Source organism: Mus caroli, unplaced genomic scaffold (genome assembly GCF_978045245.1).
Source record: "Mus caroli unplaced genomic scaffold, Mus_caroli_1 scaffold_18, whole genome shotgun sequence".
Lineage (NCBI taxonomy): Eukaryota > Metazoa > Chordata > Mammalia > Rodentia > Muridae > Mus > Mus caroli.
Genome location: NW_028227273.1, coordinates 68,287,315 through 68,301,466, shown reverse-complemented (window position 1 = coordinate 68,301,466; position 14,152 = coordinate 68,287,315). Strand labels below are relative to the sequence as shown.

At 48.8% G+C, this 14,152-nt stretch overlaps 1 pseudogene; it reads left to right on the top strand.

The window, feature by feature from the left end:
• Positions 1-3,816: 3,816 nt before the first annotated feature.
• On the top strand, positions 3,817-5,634 carry LOC110283982 (ribosome biogenesis protein NSA2 homolog pseudogene; annotated as a pseudogene).
• The last annotated feature ends 8,518 nt before the right edge of the window (positions 5,635-14,152 follow it).

Here is a 14,152-nt window from a genome sequence, read left to right as displayed (position 1 = left end):
CTGCAGCTCACTCCACCATGTGCTCCCCACTGTGCTCCCGACCATGGACCTCTGCAGCTCACTCCACCATGTGCTCCCCACTGTGCTCCCGACCATGGTCCTCTGCAGCTCACTCCACCACGTACTCCCAACTGTGCTCCTGACCATGGTCCTCTGCAGCTCACTCCACCACGTGCTCCCCACTGTGCTCCCGACCATGGTCCTCTGCAGCTCACTCCACCACGTACTCCCAACTGTGCTCCCGACCATGGTCCTCTGCAGCTCACTCCACCACGTGCTCCCCACTGTGCTCCCTACCATGGTCCTCTGCAGCTCACTCCACCACGTGCTCCCAACTGTGCTCCAGACCATGGTCCTCTGCAGCTCACTCCACCACGTGCTCCCCACTGTGCTCCCTACCATGGTCCTCTGCAGCTCACTCCACCACGTGCTCCCCACTGTGCTCCCGACCATGGTCCTCTGCAGCTCACTCCACCACGTGCTCCCCACTGTGCTCCAGACCATGGTCCTCTGCAGCTCACTCCACCACGTGCTCCCCACTGTGCTCCAGACCATGGTCCTCTGCAGCTCACTCCACCACGTGCTCCCCACTGTGCTCCAGACCATGGTCCTCTGCAGCTCACTCCACCACGTGCTCCCCACTGTGCTCCAGACCATGGTCCTCTGCTGCTCACTCCACCACATGTTCCATATCGTGGTCCTCTGCTTCAACAGAAGCCCACAGCAATGGTGCAAATGACTAGACAGAAACTTCTGAAATCGTGCACCCAAACAAACATGTTCTCCTTTTAAATCACTGTGTTTTGTAAGTGACAACACACCCACAAAAGCCCCAATCTGGAGGAATGGAGGCTGGTGATATAGACAGGCAGTTTGTCTTCGTCGGATTTCTACTGTTGTGACTGAACATTATAACCAAAAGCAGCTGGGGAGGAAAGAGGTCTCTCACATTCTCATTACATTCTCTTACATTCTCTTACATTTCCATATCAGGGTTCACCTTGGAAGGAAGTCAGGACAGGAACTCCGAGGCAGGAGTTGCTGCAGAGGCCATGGAGGGTGCTGCTTACTGTATTGCTTTTCATGGCTTGTTCAGTCTGCTTTCTTATACACCCCAGGATCACCAGCCCAGGGATGGCACCACCACAATGGGCTGGGCCCTCCAACATTAATCACTAATTAAGAAAGCACGCCATAGGCTTAGCTACAACCCAGTCTTATGGAGGCATCTTCTCATTTGAGGTTCCCTCTTCTCCAATGATTCTAGCGGTTGTCAAGTTGACATAAAACTAGCCAGCACACAAGTTTACTACCAGTGCCTGAGGCTGAACCCCCAGTGTAGCCCCGCTGCCTCCCTTCACCTCTTCTGGACTCATTCTCGTGAACACAGAGAGTATCCCCATCTCAGTAACCACCTGAGGATGGGACCAGCCTGTAGCACTTGCCGACATTCTCAGAAACAAGTTTCTTGGGCTGGAGAGATGGCTCAGAACACGAATTGAGTTCAATTTCCAGCAACCACATGGTGTCTCACGACCATCTATAATAAGATCTGGCGCCCTCTTCTGGCATGCAGGCACATGTGCAGGCAGATACTATGTACATAATAAATAAATCTGAAAGAAAGAGGGTTTTGTGAGCCCCATATGCACAAACTCTGAGCCCCACTGTGGGAACTCTTACAGAAGGATTCAGGACTACCAACCTCTCATCACCATCTTTATAGAACCAAAGGCACTTGACCGTGACCTCCCATGGCTCACCAAGGCTTGCCTTAGGTTCTACGAGGGGTCAGTACATTCTGTTTTTATATTTGAGCATTATCTACAACTTCTGAACAACAGGAAAATCCCATTCTGAACCATGAAAACCCTAGTCCAACAGTGTTGTGTACACTAATATCACTTATCTGTCTATTTTGCATGGGTGTGTACAGTATGCATGCACAGGTACATACATGTGGGTGTACATGCATGTGTGTGGAGGCTAGCCATCAACTTGGCTGTTGTTCCTCAGGAGCCAGCTGCTTTAGTTTTGGACACAGACTCTAGGACCTGAGGGTCCCTGAGTAGGCTAGACTGAGCAGCCAGTCAGCTCCAGGGATCCACCTGACTCCCCCGCCCCTGTACTCGGATTACAAACGCACACTACATAAATTAGTCACATTCTGTAGAGGAACAGAACTTCTAGAATGGATATATTAGAATGGCTTAAAGGCCGTGGTCCAGCTAGACTAACAATGGCTGCCTGTCAATATAGAGTCCAAAATGTTCCCTCCAGAGGCTGTGATACTGTTTGGGATTCACAATTGTACCTGGCAGAGGCAACCCCTAAAAGTTTCTGTTTAGCCTTTCCAACCGTAATAGCCCTCACTCCACAGGTCAGGTGACCAAGGGGGGAATTCTGCCAGCTTCTAAGTATATCTATCCCAATTATATATTCTGGGACTGGGGAAATAAGCGCAGGATGAGTTCAAAAACCCAGTGGACCTACCATGAGTCAAAACTCCATTAATCACCTGACCGACCTCCATAAACTCCTACTTTACTGGAGGGCCACGGTGTTTCTTGGGGTTTCCCAGAATCAGTATCAATTCAGAACAAGTCTCCAATAGATGGTTACCCTTGTAAAGGGTCATAGGTTCCTCTGGGGAAGGAGAGGGGAAAGGCTATCAGTAAAACTCTTAGGTATGTTATCAAGGTGAACATGGCCATCCCTTCATTCAAGGGATTTCTGGATCTGCAAACTGGCTTATCTGGAAACTGGTTTGTGGGTCAAGAGTCTCTTCTGCCATGATCCAGTGGAGCCTTTCTTCATTTGTTTCAGGATGTTTCTGCTTACACATATCAAACAAAATGCAGTAGGCTTCTTATCTATGTCATGCCTGGAGACACCATGATTGATTAGCCAGTACCAAAGGTCCATACGAGTCATGCCACCATCAGATTCACTTTGCCTGTGGTGCCCATTATGTATCAGGCCATTATGGACATTGCTTTGTCTGTACTGCCCACTGTGATAACTACAATCGCCTTGTCTCTGGTGGTTCAGTGCTGCCACCTGGCCCCTGCTACCTCAGGGCCCGATTAAACCCATTGCACTTAATTCATCCAACTGAACAGCGGCATCTCCACCCTAAGGCCTGGCCCGAGGGCAAGAACAGAGCTCTTCAGGTGTGCTGGGGCCCTCTCAGGGTTTTTTGTCTTACACTATTAGTGAAGGGCGAGTCTTGTGGACCTTCCCCTTGTGGCAGGCTAGGTTTACAGTGTGCGCACTCTAGCACTGCGGTTTCCCTGAGCCGTAAAAATCTCTTCTTCAACACTAAGCCAAGGGATATCGAGTATCCCCAATTCCTTTTCAGCAGGCCATCGTTTGACAAATGTGTGCGCCAACCACCATTCAAACAAACATCTGACACCTTTAAAAAAAATTTAAAAAATTAAAAAACGTGCACGCTTCCCTGTTAAACCTAGACTCTCCATTCAGTGGACCCCATATCAATAAACTCAGCTTGGTCCAGTTTTATGTTCCTTCCACCATTATCCCACACCCTTAACCCCACACGTTCCCCAGACTTCTGCTACAGTGAGTTAGCAAACTCATTAAGCTCCTTGGCGCGCAGTGCATCTCCTCATGGACTTTACAAGCTCCCCTCTAGGAGCCTGCTCAGCCTTACGTCTGGCTCTGGGTCTGGAGGCAACATCGGTCGGCCCTGAAGAGCATCAGTACTGTGTTGTCTGTCATTTCCTCCAGAGAAGTCACTGCGGGTTCACAGACCATGGAGGCTTGAGTTCCTCCGTCCAAGGTGGAAAGGCGATGTCTCAGATGTTGGAATCCATCTTCTGCTGGGTGGGGAGACTCCCTCCTCCGGGGAGGTAAACCCTTGAGAATCTGGGTTCAAAGTTCTCAGCTTCAGTAGGGCCCTCCCACCGTTTCCACCCCAAGATACAGATCCCACTCTACACTGGCAATGCCCTCACGTTAACCACTGACTCTCTGAGTCTGGAACCTGGATTCTTTGCTGTAATTCACCCAACATTATAAGAGCTTCAGTTTGATTTTTTTTTTCAACTTGAACTCTGAGGCTGCTGGAAAAACAGATTCTCTACCAGGGCAACTTAGAAACCTTTAGGCTGTTCCTGTGCACCTGGAGCCGGTCCATTTCCCACCAAGTTCACTGTTACTTTACCCCTTGCCATATTCTAGATGCTAGTATCACGCAGCTTTTCCTTTGTCAATTTAGCCAGAGATGCTAGGAGCACCATCATTTTCCTTATTTTTCCACAAAGTGTCAAAGGTTTGAGATGCAGAGTCACCAAATCCATTGCCTTTACCATTGATGAATCAAGATAATCAAATGCATCAGACTCCTTAAGTTTGTCACATAGTTCGCACCATGGGTTTTCAGTAGTCTCTGGGCTTCTAAAAGAGGTCTCAGTACTGGAGAAGGCTTGGGTGACTGCAGGTGTTAGCAAATTGGAAAGCCTAATCCAGAGTCTTAAATTTTTCCATCTTTATACTTCTGTTGCTCTAGAACTACTTCTGGCACTAAAGTCTGTTTGATTCTCTAAAACCAAAGTCAGGGTTCTCTAGAGAAACAGAATGTACAGAATGAATCTATAGATAGATAGACAGGCAGACAGACAGATAGACAGATAGAGGGAATTTATTAGAATAGTTCACAGTGTTCCATCTAGTACAACAATGGCTGACTATCAATGGAAGTTTTAAGAATTCAGTAGTTGACACTTTCCGGTTCCAGCCTGAACAAAGCAGGCTCGTGGGCCAGTGACACGCAGAAATTAAGAGGTTTTTGGAACCCAGGAGGTCGTGAATGATTGCTCTGTGGCTGTCATCGTGCCACAAAATGAATATATTGAATTGCACCGCAAACAATATGGATATCATTTGGATTACCATGAGAAAAAGAAAAAGAAAGGTTGGGAGGCCTATGAGCATTCAAAGAAGGCAAAAAATTACTGGCCTGAAGGCTAAGCTCTACCATAAACGGCACCATGCTGAGAAAATACAGATGAAAAGACTGTTAAGATGCACGAAAAGAGAAACACCAAGCAGAAGGATGATGGGACGACTCCATGGGGAGCATCCCCACCTATCTGCTGGACAGAGAGGGAGTCGAGAGCAAAAGTACTTTCCAACAAGATTAAGCAGAAACGAAAAGAAAAGGCGGGAAAACGGGAGGTCCTGCTACCCAAAGTTCGTGCCCAAGGAGAAAGAGAAGCATTGAAAGTTATTCAAACAGGGAAAAGGAAAAGGAAGGCATGGAAGAGAATGGTTACTAAAGTCTGCTCTGTTGGTGATGGCTTTACAAGAAAACCACCTAAATATGAAAGGTTCATTAGGCCAATGGGTCTACGTTTCAAAAAAAAAGCCCATGTCACACACCCTGAGCTGAAAGCTACCTTTTGCCTGCCTGTACTCGGTGTGAAAAAGAATCCATCATCCCCATTATATGCAACCCTGGGTATGATCACCAAAGGTACTGTGATTGCAGTGAACATGAGCAAGTTGGGCCTTGTGACACAAGGAGGCAAGGTGATTTGGAGAAAGTGTGCCCAAGTTACCAACAATCCTGAGAACGATGGGTGCATAAATGTGGTCTTGCTGGTTTGACAGTGACGTCATTCACACAAGTCATTCCACTAAGCACTGAAGACTCTGTCAGGGAAACACCATCACTATGGCCTTTCCTCATGTGCAGTTATCAAGAAGGATTTATTAAGTTGTAAAGGAAAAAATAAAACACTGACCAATTTAAAAAGGGGGAGGAGGGTTGCTGGAGAGATGGCTCAGTGGTTAAGAGCTCTGGCTGCTCTTCCTAAGTTCAATTCCCAGCAACCACCTGGTGGCTCACAACCATCTGTAATGGGATCTGATGCCCTCTTCTGGTGTGTCTGAAGACAGCTACGGTGTACTTGCATAAATCTTGAGAGAGAGAGAGAGAGAGAGAGAGAGAGAGAATCCAGTAGTTGTTCATCTATGAGACTGGATGTCTCAGCTAGTCTTCAATATATTGCCACCATGTCAAAGAAGTAGGCTCTGGCCAATGATGCCAGGGACAGAACTATTTGACAAGAGCTGCAGAGAAGAGCAGCAAACAGAACATAGGTGGTGTGCAGGGTTGGTGACTCCCCATGGGACCAACTTAGAGCCCCTAGAGGAGGCTGGTGCCATGCCCACCAGCTGGACCTGGGGTGGGCTGGACCTTGGGTGGGGAAGTCTCCAACCACCACTCAGAGGATGTGCCTTTGGGCCCCATGCATCATCATAGGTTGGCTCCCCAGTCCCTGTTCTCTGAAAGGTCACAAGGAGGTCACCGGGAAAGCATTGTGGGACCACAGAGCTGGAGCTGGCCAAACCAAGTCCCACAGATTAGAAGACAAACAGCCTTCAGAGAAATCACCATTACTTTCCTCCTTGGGAGTTAGTGTGCACCTGGAAACCAGAAAGGGCGTGTCTTGCTAAGGCTCTCTAGCTTTACAATGGGGTGCCCTCCACAGCCATGTTGGAGTTGGGTATGGGAGGCATCTAAGCTAGTTAGCAAAACTGACTGGATTTTAGGGGACATGGTGCTATGTCTGAGTCATTTGCACTACTCTAAGATGTGTGTAGGCTCAAGACTTTCAAACACTTGGAAAACACTGCAGGTCTGTGGACTGGAAGCCATGCCCAGGGCTCTTCTGTGGTCCACGGTCTATCCATCCCTATAGGTACAGAATGGCAGCTCCCTCCCTGTCTTTGGTGGCCTGGAGTTGAAGCAGGGGAGAGGCTGAGGCCAGGATCACATTTGGCCAATTTTTTCCCCTCCTGATTTCCTTCAAAGATAAGTGTCAAGAAACTTGACCTCGAGATTCAGTTCTGCTGGACCTTGGTCCAAACAGTGGTCTCAGTAACTTTTGTTTAATGCTAAGAGACTTTGAAGTGACTAGCTTGATAGCGGTATTTGTTTCAGCTTTCCTCAACCCCAATCTGTCTTTTTTTTTTTTTTTTTTTCCTGCCAAGACAGGGTTTCTCTGTATAGTCCTGGCTGTCCTGGAACTCACTTTGTAGACCAGGCTGGCCTCAAACTCAGAAATCTGCCTGCCTCTGCCTCCCGAGTGCTGGGATTAAAGGCGTGCGCCACCATGCCTGGCTTCCAATCTCTCTTTTAAAAAGATCTGCCTCTCGGGAGGCAGAGACAGGTGGATTTCTGAGTTCAAGGCTAGCCTGGTCTACAAAGTGAGTTCCAGGACAGCCAGGGCTATACAGAGAAACCCTGTCTCAAAAAACAAAAAACAAAAAACAAAAGAATCAAAAAAAAGATCTGCCTCTTCTTCCTGGCTCACTGAAACACTATTTTATGGTATTAGGACTTACCTGAATTGGCACTGAAAAGTGAAGTAAGATCTTTGAATTTATTGTGCAATGGTTTTGTTTTTTGAGTCTTGGATGTCCATGTAGTGGTAGACATTGATGCTACCACAGCTATGGGCCCAGCTCCTCTTTCTGAGTCTCCATTCGCTCATCCAAGACTGGAGACATAGGAGGTGAAGCTGAGACACGAAGAGCTATGGTGCCTGAAAAGTGGGCATCATTAAATATGAGGATATTAATATGGGCTGGGGAGATGGCTCCACTGGTGAATTGCTTCTCATACAAGCATGAGGACCGGAGCTTGATCCCCAGCCACTGGGTTGTGATGGCTGTTCCTGTTGGTCAGCTCGACTACATCTGCAATTAACTAAAACCCAAGCAGCTGAGTGCATCTATGAGGGTTTTTTTTTTCTTAATTAAATCTTCTGAAGTGGGGAGACCCGTGTTAGTCACTGTTCTATTGCTGTGAAGAGACACTATGTCCGAGGCAACTCTTATGACAGAAATCATTTAATCGGGGACTTGCTTATAGTTTAGTCTATTATCAGCATGGTAGAGAACATGGCAGGTGCTGGAGAAGTAGCTGAGTCCTATATCCTGATCTATAGGGAGAGACGACAGAGACAGAGACTGGGCTTGGCATGGGCCTTTGAAACCTGAAAGCCCACCCACCTCCAGTGACGCACTTCCTCCAACAAGGCCACACCTCCTAATTGTTCTAATCCTTCTCAAATAGTGCCACTCCCTGTTCATACACATGAGCCTACGGGGACCATTCTTATTCAAATCACCACACCTACTTTTAATCCAGACCTTTTGCAGCGGCAAGATCCATCTTTAATCTGGTTTCTGCCGGCTACCTAGATTAGGGCACAGAAGAAAGAATGTACACACGGGTGAGCTACAAAGATGGCCTCCCTCCTGGCTTCCACAGCAGACATTGCTCTGTTGGATCTTCCTTTGGGGCTGCCCTGAGACCAATGGCTGAGCCACAGAGAGGCCGTGAGTACCACAGGAGCCGAGGAAGCCCCCAGTTCTCTCTACCGATGGTCATGAGCTCTTTCAGGCATTGCTGTCACTCCACCTGCCTTGCTCCCACTTCAGAAATGGACAATCAAACCCCTATCAGTTTTTTAAATGAGGCGCTGGTCCTCACAACATCATAGCAAGGAAGCCTAGAGATCCTAGAGTGAGGCCTGCTCTACCTACACAGGATGTACCAGGATACCAGATCCTGGACATGAGGAAGCCCACTTGTTCCAGGGTCAGCAGGTCTGGGGCTTTCTCAAGCCTGAGGCCCATGTGGGTGGGCGTTGAGTTCAAGGCTGAGTGGCCAGGGCACATTTGTCACTAATGTACAAGATGTAAAGAAGTCCTCAAAACCTTATCGTGTCTATCCACCTTTTGGCCTGACACTATCCTAATCAACCACAGGCTGCTGACCAGTTCTGGGAACCCACAACCAGTTGCCTGATAGGGTGGAAAACTGATGCTCCTCTGGTGACTTAACTGGTCAGGATTAGAGCTGACAGACCAGAAGACATAGACCAGTAAAGGGCAGATTCCCAGGAGGGCAATGCTTTAGGGCCTTCATCTGTTCTGATGTCTGACAGCCTCTTACAGCTATGGTCTTATGTTACATGTCTGTCTCCATGAAGTCCCAGTACTTCACCGGGACCTGTATCAAACTCAGCCTCTGAAGGAAGAGTCAAAGGCACACAGAGGACCACCTTAGCAGACAGACCCCAAAGGTCCAACAAATAAGATCCACTCAGTTAAGGGCACTTAGATGACAGGAGATGGGCAGTGTGGTGGTTTGAATAGATTTGGCCCCCCATAGACTCATGTGTTTGAATGCTTGGCCCACAGGGAGTAGCACTATTCAGAGATGTAGCCTTATGGGAGTAGGTGTGGTCTTGTTGGAGGAAGTGTGTCACTGTGTAGGTAGGCTTTGAGGTCTCCTAGTGCTCAAGCTCTGCCCTGTGTGGAATGAGAACCTCCTCCTGTCAGCCTTTGGATCAAGATGTAGAACTCTTGGCTCCTCTAGCACCATGTCTGCCTGGATATTGCCATGCTTCCTGCCATGATGATAATGAAGTAAACCTCTGAAACTCTAAGTGAACCCCAATTGAACGTTTTGGGTATAAGAGTTGCCTTGGTCATGGTGTCTCTTAAGAGCAATGAATCCCTAACTAAGGCAGGCAGAGTCACTTGTGGTCACTTCTTTGCACACATGATGCCCTGGTTCCTCTCTCCTGGGTTCCTCCGAGTAGTTTTGGAAGTGACTGGCATGAGCCAACACATAGTAGGTCAGGCAGTCTGCAGACATAGGTGGCACTGAGAAGACCCCAAAACCAACATAGATAGGAGACCCTGCCATGGAGCTCATATATACCACAGTGCCCCAGACACAGAATGTATTTGCCCCCACAAGACTTCCCTGTTGATAGCTGTGAGTCACCAACCTTTCATTTGCACACTAAGGACTGACTACACACTACCTCTGGACTCAGTCCTGACCACATGGCATGGTCAGCCAGTTCCCCTCCCCCAGCTGTTTCCACATTGCAGCTTTCAAGTGGCAAGGTTTCGTCTACACATGAGGTAGGGAAGGAAGACCAGTTCTCATGATACCTAACGCCACCAAAGGTCTATGAGAGAGGGCAGGCATGAGGACAGGCTGTGGACAGGAGCAGGTTCTAGGGTTAGTATTTTACTGTTTCTGAGAAGTCATTGGCCAGATCTGGCTCCAGGTACAAGACAAGGTCCCTGTGTAGAAGCATCAGAGAGCTCCAGGCTAAAATAAAGTGAATAAGCCAGGTGATAAGCACAGGAGCTCCTGGAGACATTCTAGCTATCCAGGGCTCTGCAGCTTGGCCCCTCCTCACATGCTAACCAGCGACTACACACTCAAGGCATTTCTTGACCCTCATCCCTGGCTCAGGCACAGACCCAGCCCTAGAGGGACACATGAAATATGACTGTAGAGACACCCTCACACTGGAATAGAATGGACTCCCGGAAATTATAGAAGATGATGTGCCCAGACTTTGGCCTGAGAACACTCCTAGTGACAAAGGAAGTGAACCTTAACATTACAAAAATGAGAGGAATCCTGTATTTCCAAAGCCAGGCTCCAGCTTTGGCAAGTGCACAGGTACCATAGACAGTTTGGGAGGGAGGAAGGATGCTCTGGAAAGAGCATGCAGTGGTCCCATCTATGCACTCTCAACACAGGATGCCAGGTGGACTGTTCCCACCATGACATTCCACACACAAGCTCACCTTCTGCATACCCTAGGCTGCCCAGACCACACAACAGCCGGTAGACACTATCCTTATCTTTAGGGAAAGACCACACCCATGGACCCCACCCTGGGTGTCAGGGGAGGTGCAAAAACACAGAAACATACTCCCTGAAACCCCTGGAACTGTACTGCCCTCAGCTTAGCAGCATGGCCTGTTTTGGAAGTGTATCTGAGTTGATGCTCCTATCTGCTCCTCCCTCCGTGCTGAGGTCCAGGGGGCAGTGCCCTGATATAACCTACTGCTACCCACAAAGAGTAAGCACGTGGAGTGGTGGTTGTTGCTCTTCCAGGGATAGTGACCCCAATACCTACTCCTGCCCCCACACTAGGCAGGATCAGCGCCCCCCCCCCCCATATCTCACAGTGTAGCTTATGCTAACCTTGAACTTCAGGCAATCTTCCCCTCAGCCTTCCAAGCACCAGGCTGCACACAAGCATCGAACCACCCGACCCAACTCACAGAGTTGTTAGCAAAGAGATGCCCATGTCCCCAGCAGGCCTTTCTCTGAAGCAGCGCCTCAGTTTACCATCATTACCTGGTACCCAGGACTTCAGTCAACCCAGTTAAGATACCTCTCATTTCCTAACACATATATACATATATATATATGTATATATGTGTATATATATGTGTATGTATATATATATATATATATATACATATATACACATATACATACACACACACACACACACACACACACACACACACACACATCCATGTGTGTGGGTATTTGTGTGCAGACCTAAGGGTGACATTAGGAGTCTTCCTCAATCCCTCTTCAGTAGTTCACTGAAGCAGGGTCTCTCAATTGAGCCCAGTGTTCATCAGTACAATTAGCCTGGTTAGTCAGCTTGTTCCCGAGTCCTCTGCATCTCAGTCACTGTTCTACTGCTGTGAAGAGACACTAGAACCGAAACAATGCTTATAAACGAGAGCATTTAACCAGAGGTTTGCTTGCAGTTTCAGAGAGCCAGTCCATGATCATCGCGGCAGGAAGCAGACAGGCATGGTGCTGCAGCAATAGCTGAGAGCTTTAACTTGTCTTGATCCACAGACAGCAGGCAGAGAGGGGAGGGAGGGCCTGGAATGGGCTTTTGAAACTTCAAAGCTCACACACCTCCTCCACTAAAGCTACTTCAACAAGGCCACACCCCCTAATCCTTTCCAAGCAGTTCTCTGGCTGCAGACTAACATGCGCATGCGTGAGTCTTTGAGGACCATTCTCATTCAAGCCACAATTTCTCTCCACCTTAAAATCCTGGGACTACTGGGCAGCTACTGCACCCACCCCACCAGCATTTGTGTGGGCGCTGGGGAGCCACACTCACACTCTCACACTTACAAAGCAAGAGTCTTAATCACTGAGCCATCTCCCCGACCCCACGGCATTGCTTCTTGTAGTTGTCTGGACTATTTTTGAAAACCACTTCCAGGCTTTCTAAGATACTATTTTTGAAAAGTCTGTAAAGAGCTGGTTAAGAGAAACAGCATTTTCCCAATCCCAGTCAGCTTCTGTGGCCTGTGGGGATAAGAATAAAGTTAGCATGCTGTTGCCAACCTGTCCAACAGCCCTTCCCCCAAGGCTGAAAGGCCCAGCCCTGGCCTAGCTTCTGGCCCCCCAGAAAAAGGGTTCCACAGATCCTGACAGCCTTTGGGTTCACAGATCACAGGCTCAGCCTTCTCAGGTCAACAATGGTAGGTAGACAATGGCCAACTAGGGTTCTTTGTCCTTGGCTTGGGCACAGCTTTGACCTTTGTCCTTTAATTTGTGAGAGAATCAGCCATCTGGAGTTAGGGGCTGTTCTCTGCATGGAGCTTCCTTGTCCAGTTTACCCCTTACTGCGGTCACCACTCCTGGAGACCTAAGGACAACGCAGTCGGCCCAGCCCCGCTGCCCCGGAGTCATCAGAGTGGGCTCCAGGTGTGGCTGGGCTGGGACAAGCTCTCTTCTCCTATTAGGAGCTCTCTAGCTGGGGAGGCTATTTCTAGGCCAGTGGAAGGAACCCTGTGTGTACTCACCCAACGGCCCAGTTAATGTCCTAATTTCATAAAGGAGCCCAAGGGATGACAGCTCACACTTGTTGATCAGCACTATACTGTATTCTTTCCTGAAAGTCCTCCTTCCATCAAACTGGGGGCGGGGAGTGGGGTTTGTATTTTCTTTGAGATAGAGACACTCACTATAGAGCCCTGGCTTCCCTGGAAATCTATATCTAGACCAGCATGCCCTCAAATCAGAGAGATCCTCCTGCCTTGAAAGAACTAGGAGTAAAAGTATATGCCACTACAGCCAGCATCTTACAAATCTTTTGTATCCTGTTACCACTGTGCTCTAGCATCAAGACCCCTCCACACTGCTTCCTGCTTGAGAGGACTGGGATGGACATTTAGGAAGTTTCCACTTGGGTAGAAGGATGGGAACTAAGGAGTCATGGGGTCATTGTTTCAGCCCGGACAGGGACTCACAGGTTCAGAACAGATGGTATCTTTGGAGGTTTTTTGTTTGTTTGTTTGTTTGTTTTTTAAAATGGATTCTTGATGTTTCTGAGACTTTAGCTGACCAGGAACTGTGTAAATCAGGCTGGCCTACAATTCACAGAGATCCCCTGCCTCCCAAGTGCTTGAACTAAAGGACCTACCTCACCTGGCTAACAGATGTGGATCCCAATTGTGGGTCCTGCACAGATGGGAGCACCTGGGCTGGGGACATGGCCTACCACTGGCCCTACCTGTGCTGCTGTCGCAGCCAGAGCCCAGCCACCAGTGCACCCTAAGATGCCCCCTGGCCTCCATTGTGGAGGGTGGGGGGCCCTCTCCATAGGGATCCAAGACCTGACTACCTCTAGGACCTGTTGCCACTCCAGGACTCACTCCCTTATCTTGGTCATCCCCTAACTGACTTCTCTGAGTCTAATAAATTGTATAAAGTCGGGCAGTGGTGGTGCAGGCCTTTAATCCCAGCACTTGGGAAGCAGAGGCAGGTCTACAGAGGGAGTTCCAGGACAGCCAGGGCTACACAGAGAAACCCTGTCTCAAACAAACAAATAAATAGTTATAAAGCCTGAATCTCGAGCCTTGGGGCTGGCTTGGGGACACTGAAGCAGGCTGGTCTCACTACCTACTGTCTCAGCAATAGGAACTCACCCAAGCTGTGGAAACCACCTGAGGGTTCAGATTGTCCCACTGGAGCGCAGTCAGAAACATTACCTCATCCCAGTGAATGTAGGCAGCCTGGGGCCCTCTGGAGGTCACCTAGTCCTTCAGCCTCTAGAGTGGCTGGCCCCCTTCCTCCCTATTGTCACTGTGCTCTGGTGAGCCCAGCTTTTCTCCTGCCAGACACCCATGGTAGCCTAAGTGTTAGGGTGCGCATCTAGTTCAGGGCACACAAAAGGCATGGGGAGAGAGGGTGAGCACAGGTCCCAGGAGATATGACAGTCCTCCACCCTACCAGGAAGAGCGACATCTG